Source organism: Magnolia sinica, chromosome 1, assembly GCF_029962835.1.
Source record: "Magnolia sinica isolate HGM2019 chromosome 1, MsV1, whole genome shotgun sequence".
NCBI classification, from domain to species: Eukaryota; Viridiplantae; Streptophyta; class Magnoliopsida; order Magnoliales; family Magnoliaceae; genus Magnolia; species Magnolia sinica.
In genome coordinates this window covers 110,055,040-110,067,668 of record NC_080573.1, presented here as the reverse complement: position 1 = coordinate 110,067,668, position 12,629 = coordinate 110,055,040, and the positions used below count along the sequence as shown (strand labels likewise).

The window sequence follows — 12,629 nt, the reverse complement described above, 5'->3', positions numbered from 1 at the left end:
TATCATTTAGGCCACCGTCATCGATAGAGCGGCCGATGAAACACCTCAAGGTGGGCCTATTCGTGCGTCAAATCGTCCTGCGACGATGGACACTGGGACGTGTGTAGTTGCACCCATAGAGCGAACTGTAATCAGCGACATTGGTTCAGAAGATGGCAGGCGTGAAAGAGTGGTAGCTGATGGTGTAGGAAATGAACCAGTCATCGATTGTTCGCTTTTTGGTTTGCTGCTTGGTCTGTTCATATTATATGCAGCTGGTGGGGAGTTTATTTTATCATTGTTTACGTGACTGTCCAGAGAAAATGATTCCCGTTTGAATCGTTTTCTTTTTAAGTTGTGGAAGACTGTTTGAAAGTAGATAGGAAATAATTAAAAATTCTTTTTTTTTTTTTTTTGGGAACATATCATAGACTTTTCGAGTGACTTTCAAATTGGGTGGAAATTCTGATCAGATATGCATTTTAAGTCATTTGAAAAATTTCTATTGTTTTTTAACATTTTTTCAAAGTTTTATCCCCCTTGTATTCTAATTAATTTCTTTTGATGATATTATACGGCACAAAGGTGGCCTAGATCATGGTGGGTTAGGGAACTCAAATAGATGGACAGCGTGGATGAGCATTGACCTCATCGTGGGTCCACAGTTGGTGTGGAATGAATGTGCGTCTTCTGATTGTAATCACGCTATATTTTCCTTCGGACGTTTCTCACAGGACGTTCCCGCGCTGGTAACCCAGGTGGGCCCCATTATCAAGTTGCTTCGTAGATCAACCTCCTCCATCTGTTCTGTGATTTCATTTTAGGACATATTGCCATGTTAGATGCCCTCCATACCGTTAATAACGTGAATCCTATGGATGGAGGGGTAGGATTACTCAATCACGAACATGTTGGACGGGTAGGATTAATCATATCACATGACGATGGGCACTACCTGTTATGAAATGGATGAGAACTTAAAAATAACCAATCCGTACAAATGCTATTGTATGTTATACGATTGTACAATAGCAGGCCTAATACGTCGTATCCAAATAATGATCTGTGAAAGATTTTGTATACTTATCTGAACAATACCTCCTATCCAAATGTTGATTAATGGCATGTTGATTTGGATGTATTCTGAAAACCATCTAAGGTATACATGAACAGTACACGGATGCAATACAATACACCGTAATACGCGAATCCAAATAGGCCCCATGATACATGTAAATCATGGTAAACAAGTAATTATTACTTTTTCACCATGTTTGAAAATATGAGAGTAATTCCACCTCGAAAATCAAAACAAAAGTGTTGACTTAAATATGTGGACCCCACTATAATGTATATGATATATCCACACCGTCCATCTATTTTATTAGAACATTTTGGAACATGATTCAAAAAATGAGGCAGATCCAACACTCAAATGGCCCACACTAAAGGAAACGATGGCCTTAATTCACCTACCATTGAAAGTTATTTTCTTCACTGGGCTCACATCGAGGTTTTTTCATCATTTAACCCATTCATAGGGTCACACAAGCATGGATAAGGGGAAAACACAAATATCAGCTTGATCCGAAACTTCTAAGGGCCACAAGAAGATTCTAATGATAGACGTTCGATTCCCGTTGCTTCCTGTGGTGTGGTCCACTTGACCTTTGGATCTACCTCAATTTTTTGCTCATGCTATAAATTCAGCTATCATAACAAATAAGCGGTGTGGATAAGTAACATACATTATGATGGGCCCCACATTAATGTTGTAAATTTCTCGATTAAAGTATTAAGAAAGTAAGTTGTCACATTTGCATTGGGAAAGATGCGGTAATTACCTAGGTAAATAATTATTACCCATTTACATGGTAATTACACTTGAGCGTCGGAAAATCAAACAGGCCTTTACAATACGGGTTGTAACAGCTATTACGGCTCTTATACCAGCCATTTAGATATCTTTTTTTCTTTTTTTTTAATCATTGAAAAAAAAAACTCAAAAAATTTATGTGCCCCGTGACATTGAAAATAATATATATGAAAACTACTCTCTAACATATTATTACAAGGTTGTTACATCCTTTACAAGGGGCATAACAGACTGTTAAGGGTGAGACTTTCAATATATTGATCTAGACTGTTCATCACATCTAAACACACATTTCATGGGTAGCATTGAAAAATCACATTGATCTAAAAAATATGAACCATTCGATCAATTGCTTTAAACGTGGACGGTCAAGATCATTTTTTACAAAAATAGGTCTAATATTAATCCATCTATTTGTTAGGAATTATAATGGATTGCTTATGTTTCTAAAGTATCACTTTTATTAAGTAGTCTTAACCATCCAATCCATGGCTAAGAAAAAGGATGGCCATAAAAAATTATAACCAAATGAAGGATGGAATTGATCATTCCATCTGTGTGATTTTCGGATGGTAGCCCAGAAAATGTTTTATAAACTTAATGGACAGTTCGGATCGATCGATTGGAATGTCCAGGTGAATCGATGCAACTAGGAGTATATAACTTATAGTGATAGGAGAGATATCCCTGTGCACGAAGCTGTGTGGGGTCCACAGAGATGTCCGTGACAAATCCACTCCGTCCATTTGTTTTGAAAGACCACAATAGGACATAATGCTAAAAATCAGGCAGATCCAAAACTCAGCTAGACCACACCAATAAATAATGGGAACAACAACATCCACCGTTGAAACCTCCGTGGTGCTGACTATGATGTTTATATGCCATCCAAAATGTTCAATAAATTATTATCACTCCGATAAACTGCATAAACAAATATCAACCTAATACAAAACTTCTGTCACCACCAGACGTTCAATCCCCACTGATTCGTGTGGTATAGCCCACGCGAGTTTTGGATCTGCCTGATTTTTAGAATAGTGCCCAACTGTGGTATTTTAAAATAGATGGACGGAGTGTATTTGTCACGGACATCGCTACGGCCCCACACGGCCTCGAGCACGGATATCACTATGCCCGGGATCACAGGCAATCCACTACAAGACTAATGGACGCGGATTGGGTAGCCCCGACCAGGACGGAAACGGATTGGCTACTCCCCCTGACACCAGCCCCGGAGCTGGTGGTCGGTGCTCTGTGGGCCCCACCATGATGTATGTGTTTCATCCATTCCGTCCATATATTTTTCTAGATCAATTTATGTTAACATACAAAAAATGAGATATATCACAATCTCAAGTAGACCACATTACAGGAAACAGTGTTGAATGAACTTTGACCGTTAAAAACTTTTTGGGGGCCATAAAAGTATTGGATCAAGTTGATCATTGTTTTCTCTCTTTATCTGGGTCTTTATGACCTAATCAACGGATTGGATGTCAAATAAACAGTACATCAGGCCTTAGGAGGATTTAAATGATGGATATCCAATCACTATTTTTTTCCTGTGGTGTGATCCACTTGAGATTTATATCCCTATCATTTTTGGATGGAAGACATAAATTGATATTTAAAAATGGATGAACGGAATGGATGAAACACATACATCATGGTGGGGCCCACAGAGCACCGACCACCAGCTCCGGGGCTGGTGTCAGGGGGAGTAGTCAATCCGTTTCCGACCAGGACCTGGCTAGAGACGGAAGGTTCTGTCAGGAGTTCTTTAGGGCCCACCCTAATGAGCATGTCTTATCCACACCATCCGTCCATATTTTTACATATCATTTTAGGGCATGAGCCAAAAATAAATTAGATTCAAGGTTTAAGTGGACCACACCACAGGAAGTAGTGGCGATTGAAAGCTTACTCTAGAAAACTTCTCAGGGGCACAGGGCTTTTGGATAAGGTGATATTTATGTTTTCACGTCATATATGTCTAAGTGACCTTACGAGCAGGTTGGATGGTAAACGAACACTACGGTGGGCCTCAGGAAGTTTTCAACGGTAGGAATTCGAATTCAATCCCCACTACTTCGTGTGGTATGTTCCACTTGAGCCTTCAATCTGACACTCTTTTGGATCATTACCTAAAATGATCCATCAAAATGGATGGACAGCGTGGATACGACATATACATCATAAGGCCCCCACATATCTCCTGACAGCACCGTGCGTCTCCAGCTAGGTCTGATAGGGGAAGCGGATTGCGTCGAACCCCCGCCCGGGAACGGGCAGATCTGTGGGGAGCCCACCGTGATGTATCTATTTATCTACTCCTGAATTTTTATTTTTTTCTCAGATATTTTAAGATATGAGCTCAAAAATAAGCAGATCCAACGCTCAAGTGGACCCCACAAATAGTAAACTCGGGTTGCTTTAATGCACAATGATTAAATATAAGTTATCTTGCGTTACATTATTAAATGAATCTTGAATTGCATTAAATGTTAGAGCAACATGTTTTGTGGTTCACTTGAGCAAATTAGGCTCATATATTAAAATGATCCAAGAAAAGAGATGGACAGGCTGGATAAAGAGAAACATTATGGCGTGGATAAACAAATCTGGTTCCTTGCTAGAGACTGCAGGTAGGACGCTATCCGCTTCCCCCGGTGCGGCGGTGATTGGGTACTGCCCTCACCACCACCTGTCAGGAACTCTGTGGGGCCACTGTGATTTATTTGTTTTATCCCAGCCATTCATTAATTTTGAAAGATCATTTTAGCATGTAAATCCGAAAAGGAAGCAGGAGGAAAACTCGAGTCGACCACACCACAGTAAGTAGTGGTGACAATTACCTTTAGTTGAGACCTTCCTGGTTCCACCGTGATGTTTAATTGCCATCTAAACTGTTCATAAGATCACGTAGACCTAGATGAAGGGAAAATATAAATATCAACTTGATCCAAAACACATAACCTGTCCATGGCCATCAAGAAGTTTTCAACGCTAGAAATTCAATCCTGACTGTTTCTTGTGGTGTGGTCCACTTAATCATTCAATCTGCTCCATTTTTTGGCCTATTATCTAAAATAAATTTTCAAAATGGATGAATGGCGTGGATAAAACACTTAAATCATGGTGGCCCCCACAGAGGCCCTGACAAGACCTGTATCTAGCTAGGTCCCGGTGGGGTAGTCCCCAATCCCCGCCTGTCCGGGTGAGGCAGTACCCGATCCACGCCCTTTAATAATAGTAGACTTTTCACCCTCTTAGTTGACCAAATGACCTTGGGATCCGCGCCCTTTAATTATAGTAGACTTATCACCCTCTTGGTTGACCAAAATACCTCGGGAAATGCATGAAGGTAAATAGGACGCCAGTCGTCGTGATGTATAGAACCCTTTCCATCTACGCGCAAACATACGTGCCAATCACGCACATGTTAAAAATCCAATATTTGCATGAGGTGGGCCAATGTGCCTGAGAATCAGATCATTGAAATCGGATTGCTCATTACGATTAACCTCGATCTGTTGGTCCCACCGTGAGTGTATGTGGTTTATCCACACCGTCCATCCAATTTTTTCAACTTATTTTAGGGTTGAGCTCACAATTGAAGCATATCTAAAGTTGTAAGTAGGCCAAACCCCAAAAAACAGTAGGAATAATGATTTCCACCATTGGAACCTTCTTAGGATGCCCCACGGTGATATTTATTTCTACCATTGAAGACTTTCTAGAGCCTACGGTGATGGTTATTTGTCATCTAACATGTTCCTAGGATGACTGAGGCATCGATCAATCTGTTCAATTTCCACTATTTCTTGTGGTGTGTTCCACTTGAGCTTTGGATATGCTTTGAAAATTGTATCATGCCCCGAAATGAGTTGGAAAATTATATATATGGCATGGATAAGACACATACATCTCTGTGGGGCCCACAGAGTTTACTTAGTATGGTTGCCCTGTATGACCCTGCCCTGTATGACCCAGATGTGGAGATGGATCGTAACTATTCGTTCATCTTATAGATGCTGATTTGAGTGGCCTATGATCCAATAATCATATCTAAAGGATGACCCTGATCCTTGATTTATGGAGTTGGATGTGGCCCATTGAAAAGTCTCTTTTCAACAGTCCACTTTTAACAATGCATATGAACGATCAGAATTATCCGTTAAGTTTCTAGCATGAGCTCTATAGGTTAGCATCGTGACATTGACGGTTCTACTTAAGTGACCATGTTTCATGTGTGCCGCAAAATGGGTGATGCATGGTGGTGACTCTAACTCGCGACGTACTTAACATGAATTGACATCTCACATCTGATTAGGGGAGGGGATTAGGTGTTACCCTTACCGTGGGGCCCACCTTGATAATGTGTTATTTATCAACACAGTCCATCTGTTTTGCCAGCCCATTTTCGGACATGGTGCCAAAATTTATGCAGATCAAAATCTCACGTGGACCACATCACAGGAAACAGCGGTAATTGAATGGTCGCCATTAAAAGCTTCTCAATCTCCACTGTAAGCAAATATGTAATTTTTATCTGCCATCCAACCCGTTGATAAGGTCAAACAGACCTGGATGAAGGGAAAATAGAAATTTCATCTTGATCAAGCCTACAAATAGCATTTAATTTTCATTCACTGATTTTTACAGTGGTGTGGTCTGACAGAGATTTGTATCTACTTAAAGTTTTTGAATAACGTAATGAAATGAGCTAATAAAACATATGGGCAGCATCGATATACACTACATTCATCAAGGTAGGCTCCACGTGGTAAGGTTAACACCCACTATGGTATCCGACTATTATCATTGAGCATGTTTAGTATGTCTGCGACTGACTGAAATAGGTCAATCTTACATTTGCACTGCAGTTTTTACGTACAACTCTGGTCGACCCTACTTTCGGAGGGACACGATGAAGTACGAATTCTTCGTGCCTTAAGATGGTGAGAATTTATATCCAGGCCCAAGTGGGCCCACCTGTTATCACAATGTGGACCGTTGAGAATTTACCACCCATTTTGCATGCCCCTATTCGCACAGCCATCATTAACCAACATAGTTCTTTTAGTTATGCAATCTACAGTGGACCCCACCTATCCATTGGTCTTTGTTGATCATGGGTGGCCCACTTTATGCTTAATAACCAACAGAATATCAAATTGGTTTTAATTACAGAAGAGAATGCAGACGTGTAACAAACACAAAACACAACTTGAATTAGACCTTGTATTTTGTACGGTGGAGATCTAATATCTAACTTAGATGAAAAAAGGGCATACCTGAAAGCTGAGATTTTTCCTAAGCAATGCATCAGCTTGAGTGAGAAAAGATGGTGGCCCACTACGCTCACTGCTGCTGTTGGAAGCCATCCAAATGAAGGAAAAAAGACTTGAAAATGAGTAGTGTGGAGCTGTATAAGCTTACTATTTATACATGGATGTAGGTCAATCTAGAAAAAAGACCGAAACTTCCAGCTTCCCATGTTAGTTTTTCACAACTTAAAAAAAATGATGATGACTCATCCTCCTTACATGTGGCCCTACCGTCCATCCAATTTATGGGTCCTGTTGTGGATGGTGTGTATCTCTAAAATAAAACGGATCAAGTAACTCTAACCATTTAATTAATTTTTATAATAGAGATGTTAGTGATAAACTGTCCAAATTCGAAGGAAAAAATCAGATAGTTATTGTTACCTTTTCAGTGAAATCTTTAGCTTACATATGCTCCATTCACAGTTGTGTCAGAGATTTAGACGGTCTGGATTGACGTTCAAGTACGGCATGTGTACGGTCAATGAGTCTCCATCATTTTTTAAGTTGTGCAAAACAAACTTACAAGTCTTAAACTGGGATCCTTCTGAGTAAGAATTGAGATGTGATCAGCTAAGGTCAAGGTACCACAACTATTGGTACCGCACCAATTTTTCACATAATATGGATTTTTGTAGGACATCAGCACCATCGAAACAGTAGTCCTCACCATGAAGATCGCATGATGTAAAAATCAGGATAGTTCTATTATCATATGGACCAAAAGGTTGGAATCATTGGACGACTGATGATCTGACTCAATATAAATGTATGGCCCACCTTGTGATCGGATCATTTTGAATTTTGAGAATAGAGATCCTAGTATTGAGGCCTATTGATTTCATCGTACTGATGTCCTATACAAGGGACGTGGTGGCGTAATATATGGTACGATCCCACAAGTTGGGGTAATGCTGCTTGTAGGTGATCAGTTTTTTATTTTTATTTTTTCTGGGGCACGAACATAATACCTGGATCGTGCCCTAAAAGTCTCTCTGATGGGATGATCTTAACCCTTGAACACATATTCAACTGAACAAACCCAAAGATTGGATGGCTAGGATCTTCCAGTCCAGGAGATGATGGGGCCATGGTGCATCTGTGTGCAGTCATCAAATTGATGGTCTGGATCTCTCAACCTAGGTCAACTTGAATTCATGTGTTTCACCCGAGGATTCTATACATGTCCTCGATCGAGGATCCTATTGCCGACTACAGTGAGCGGGACCTGATGATGATAATAATAATCCTGGGCCGAGGACATGTAGTACCTTGGACCTTCGGACTTCACAAATGGGGCAGATAAGTCGGGATCAGGTACTGTTTATCTAATGGTCCCGATCATGGACCAAGTGGTTCCCCCTATGATGAAAGTGGACGATTGGCCAAGAAGGAATCACCGTGGATTGTAAATGGACCCAATATCATTGTGATAGGATAATCACAATCGTTCAAATAATGACTCACAAAATGAACAGTAATGTCATTTTTACTTCAATCCATAATTGTATATTTGTAATCATGGTTGTTGTTGCTCGAATCTGGATAAGCTGGCCAGGCATATGGGCGTGCCTTCCGTTATGGCCAGGGACCCTTCGAAACCTAAGGAGAACGCGCTTATAGTAGAAGCAAAGCTTTAGTTAGATTTTTTTTGTGCTCACTTTCTTAAGTAGCAATGGGTGCATTTACATACACCCAGATCCAGAGCTCAAGTGGTAGATTTCTTAAGTAGCAATGGGTGCATGTAATCCATAGCTCAAGTGGTAGATTTCTTAAGTAGCAATGGGTGTATTTACATACACCCAGATCCATAACTTGGGTGGTAGATTGAGTGAAAGATACTTCGTTTCAAAACTGAAGTCTTGATATCGATTCTCTAGTGGGAGTGACTAACAGTGTCGTGTGAATTGACAGTGGGTGTACTTACAAGCTAACATTAAAACATTAAAAAACAAAAGAATAAAAAGATAAAAAAAAAAAGGTGTATTTACGTGATGTTAGGGTGAATTCTGAGATAATGTATCTTGTTGAAAGACACCGGATCCATTTATCTTACTGAATGTGGGAGGCAAGGGATGGCACCATTGAATCAGCGAGATGTCCTGCGGTGGGGTGGCCCCCTCAAATGAAAGGGGGTAGGATGCACTATATATGCTAAGGGGGGCGTATTTAAATGGGTATATGCTTCCGAATATATAGCTGAGATAACCTCGGCTAGCAGGAATCTTCAGATATAGCCTTGCAAAATCTTTCCTTTCTTAGCACAGGTTGGGATTCTCTCTGGAAATCCTGCTTCTTAGGCCGATGTTGATTAAGTCAGCTCGGCAAATGAGTCATGCATCTAGCTCTGCATCTGGGCCTTAGCTCAGATCCTTCGAAGTTAGCTCATCTTACAATTAGAGGTGGGCATCGAGCCAACTTGAGTCGAGGTGGGCCAAGCTCGACTCGGCTTGTCCATGATGTACTCGAGTTTGAGCTCGAGCTCGAACTTAGCCTCGAGCTCAACATTGAAGCTTGGCTTGTTTGCCAAAGCTGTCAAGTTGAGTTCGAGTTGAGCTAGTGGTTCGAGTAGAGTCGAGTTTACCTTGAGTCAAGCTCGAGCTTGAGCTTGTTTGGTGAGAGAGTAATGTATTTTGTTCATGATCCTCCTCCATTGATGAAAAATTCAAAAATCTTAGGAGAATCAAAGCAAAACCTGATGAAAAAACTAAACAAAGCTTCGAATCGGATGAAGAAACCTGTAAGAATCGATCTGTTCTTGATCTTCTTCCACCAACAGAATTCTAAGTACTAGAAAGAAAAAGAGCAGAACATAGATCAAAAATCCAAGTAAAGAGCTCTAGCCAATAAGATTATTGGATTTCCTTAAAGCTCTAGCAAATCTGAGAAAAACCCATCTCAGATTTCTTGGGTTTCTTGCTCAAGAAGTAGATCTCAAGAGATTTAAATCATACTATTGTGGAGCTAAAATGAAAACTGGTGGTGGTGGTCCGGGTGAACGTGCGGCTGGCAGTGGGTAGAGAAAGAGAAGAAAGGGAAAGGGAAAGGGGGTATGTGCAGTTGCGTAGTGACTCTAGGTTTTTTTTTTTTTTTTTTTTTTAATTTAAAAGTTAAAACTTATAATATATATATATATATATATATATATATTAATATTTAATATTTAATATATTTATTAATTGAGCCGAGTTCGAGATTCGAGTCGAGTCAAGTTCGAGTTCGAGTCAAGTTGAAACGCCCTTTGGTCGAACTGGGCTTGAACTCAACTCGAGCTTCAAATAATTAGCTTGGCTTAGCTCGAATCGGCCATTCAAGCTTAGTCAATCGGAGCTGACTCGAGCTGAGTCGAGCGAGTTTTTCGAGCTAGCTCGACTCATGACCAGCACTGCTTACAATTGATGTATTGATAACTTAAGAAGTTCGCTTGGGTAACTCTTAGTTAGTTCAGTTGGTTGGTTGCATGTCTTATATAGCAAGTTAGTTCGGTTTTTTTTTTCCTTTCTTTTTTTAAATATCTTCTAGGAAAAAGTCTAAGGGGGGCTCCAATTTGGGGGCCTTTTAAGGGGAGTCTGTACATGACACCACAAACTCTCGGTTAGCTTCGTCTCTAGAGGGACCATCGTCGATGATGGCCCCTCGCGTTAGGGAGGCCCCTTCGCCTTAGGCAAAGCCAGTTTCCTCATCTTCTCAGGGTGTGGCCTTTTCGGCCAAGATTTTTATTTTCTTACTGTGTTTGGAAGACTTGTAGTCTATTTGGTTGGAGTTCGAGATCTCGAGCTTGGTGGGGCCATGGCTTCCTCGAGTAGGGGAGCTCCCAAGCGATCCTCCCACGGGGAAGGTGGCCTTATATCCTATTTTCTTTTCTTACGGCCCGCGGCTTTGTAACGCCTTGAGTTTCGAAACCTGAGTATAGTACTCCTTTTCAAAAACCCGGGTGTTTATCTGGAGAGCAACTATATGTATGATGCAAACCCTAGGAAAATCAGAGTGAGGGGGAGAGAAAACCATGCATGGTATGCCATAATATTTCAAATATCATCAAAATCTCATCTACTTAGTTGGGGACTTAGTATAAAATCCAAGTTCATAAAATGTTTAATTAAACAACTAACAGAAATATAAACTGCGATCTACTAGTTGAGCCCATAGAGTTCAGCCACATCTTGATAAGGCTCCTCCTCAAAGAGCTCCTCTCCCACCCTAGTGGGGTCAACATCGGGGTCTACTTTATAAGCACCATCATCCAGATCTATGCCTGCATTATCTGTATGGTTGTATATTCAAATGATGAGTGACCAACTCAATGTAAATTTTTCTTACGATTACACACCACCGCATTAGTTAAGTATAGTTTAAACAATAAAGCATATAAAATAATCCACGATGCAATCTTATTTAAATGCATAAATGCGTGAATGCACATCAACTGGGGATGCTCATCCAGTTGGCTTTTGGGAAAATTATATGCATGTAGCAAGTCAACAGGGAAAATATATCAAGTACGTGCGTAGTGACTAGCTCACTAAAATTGGCTCAATTGTCAGTGGTCTTAGAGCCAGCAAAATGATATCACGATAAAGGACACGTGATACATCATTCAGAATTAGCTACCTGTCATCGCCCATATGCTATGAATGCATGATCAGCACAACTGTTATTATTCCAATTTTAAACAGCCAATTTTTAAAAACTTAAAAGTCACTATGGGGGGCTTGTCACCCAGCACAAGCTGACAGCTCGTGCATAGTGTCCCATACTACCATTCTTGGCTCATGTCCAATGCTATCATGGATTTACGTGAACACCTAAAGGTGGCACAACATATGAGTCAGATGAATTACGTGATATAATTTGTTCATGGAGCGACTATTTGCGATATCCAATCCCTGAAGTGATGTAACACGCATTGCGAATTACTTACATCAATTTATGCATCACTACCCAAACCCATGGAATTATGTGTTGACCAAGAGGGTCTTTACCCAGAGTGCATTACGTCGGTGATTAGAAATTGAATCACTAGTTGCAATACCTTTAACACATCACTTGCATCAAAGAAAATGTAAACTGAATCATAGGAGTTTTGGAATTCCAAGACATATGTCCAAGCCTTAAAAGTAGATAGCACAAGGCTAACAAAATAAGGAGGAGAATAGCAATGACTAACTCAACAAAGAGGAAAGTGACAACTGCCAACTCAACAAATAGGAGAGTAGCAATGGCTAACTCAACAAAGAGGAGAGTGACAATAGCTAACTCAACAAAAAGGAGAGTAGCAAGGGCTAACTCAACAAGATTGGTAAAGGCAATGGCAAGATTTGTATCCATTGCCCCACAAAGATAATGAAGATCACTCATAAGTAACATCATACCATTATTCCCAAGGATAAATAATTATTGGTAGTAAATTAACTACTGTAGGGAGAGAGTCATAATATCAT

At 40.3% G+C, this 12,629-nt stretch overlaps 1 pseudogene; it reads right to left on the bottom strand.

The window, feature by feature from the left end:
- LOC131248348 (ABC transporter A family member 8-like) overlaps positions 1-12,629 on the bottom strand; it is an 84,091-nt pseudogene that overhangs the window by 55,300 nt on the left and 16,162 nt on the right.